This window comes from Trichechus manatus, unplaced genomic scaffold, assembly GCF_000243295.1.
Source record: "Trichechus manatus latirostris isolate Lorelei unplaced genomic scaffold, TriManLat1.0 scaffold00063, whole genome shotgun sequence".
Classification (NCBI taxonomy): domain Eukaryota; kingdom Metazoa; phylum Chordata; class Mammalia; order Sirenia; family Trichechidae; genus Trichechus; species Trichechus manatus.
The window spans coordinates 13609630-13610788 of record NW_004443999.1 but is presented as its reverse complement, the minus strand read 5'-3'; the positions used below and the strand labels follow the sequence as shown (position 1 = coordinate 13610788).

The 1159-nt window shown below is 39.5% G+C and overlaps 1 protein-coding gene across 2 annotated transcripts in view; it reads right to left on the bottom strand.

The window, feature by feature from the left end:
• Positions 1-1125, bottom strand: part of SERPINB10 (serpin family B member 10) — a 23092-nt gene extending 21967 nt beyond the window's left edge. The window contains exon 1 of one of the 2 annotated variants that reach the window (XM_023734016.1): positions 973-1125. The gene's annotated coding sequence lies outside the window, so the exon portion shown is untranslated. Of the gene's footprint in view, positions 1-503; positions 584-972 lie in introns of those variants that run through there. The other variant, XM_023734017.1, reaches the window with a different exon arrangement.
• Between the last annotated feature and the right edge of the window lie 34 nt (positions 1126-1159).

Below are 1159 nucleotides of genomic sequence, written 5' to 3'. Positions count from 1 at the left end.
GCCAGGATAGGAGGGTGGGATGTTGGGTGGGGGGTGGGAGTGGGCTTAAACCATTAGTTCTATATACTAATGACTAGTATCTAAATTCATGTTGCTAGGTCCATCCCTCTGAAGGGCTGAAAAGATTTTGGCTCAGTTACTAAGAAATCCCATCTTTCTTTGCCTATCCAGAAATAGTAGCAAATCCAGAAATGTGATAGAAGGGAGCTCCGTTTGTGGTTTCGTAATTCTTTAATTAGTGGTAATTGAGTTTCTAACCTCTTAGGAAATGAATATGCTCTCCCCTTAGCCTTCTTTCCAATACAAATTTTGAATCAGCTCAGGGTTGAGTCTCTCTAACTTGCACAGAATTCTTGGGAGATAGAGCCTTATAAAAATAACACCACTAAAGCCAATTCTTTCTATGCTTTTTGGGAGCCTTGAGCATTTGTTATTTAACTAGGCACTTCAGTAAAGAAGAAAAACATAAATAACATTTTTAACCAAAGAAATATTTACAATACCTTGTTTTCTTCCGCTGGAGGAGAATTGGCAGTTTGTCTCTTAAGTAAGAGATTGTGGCTGAAGAGTTAGGTAATTTTTAACTATAAAGGGGAAGAAAAAGTTCTAGCTCCTCCCTCTCCTTGACCCCACCCTTTGATTCCTTTCACAAGCCTGTACAGACTCTTCCTTTCAGACTTAGCTTGCTCAGAAGCTCAATTAAAAAGACAAAGAGAGAGACAGAGAGAGATGATTGAGGTGCTATTATTACTGAATTACACACAATTTCCATGTCTGTCTTCACGTAGCCACCGGAATTCTGACGCATTGTAATTCACACCCTCCTTGCTTAATCGTTTCTCCAGTCTGGTAGCAAGTAGAGTGGTTTTCCCTAGCAGACTTTTTTTTTTTTTTAAGCAAAAATAGAAAGCTTCAAATTAGTGGAATAATAATGGTCAATGAAATGGAACATGTTGTCAGTGAAGTATTTACCTTTTAATTGTTAAAGGTTTCTAAGTTACCGATGAGAGGCACTGAGAAGTTTTGCTGCTCCTCTTCTTCGGCATGTTAGTGTAGAGCTCAGAGCAGAACTTCTCCATGAGGTGTCATTCTCCCCACCAGCAGAGACAAGGGGTCTGGTTCAAGGCTTCTAGACACTATTACTGTAGCAGAATGGTGA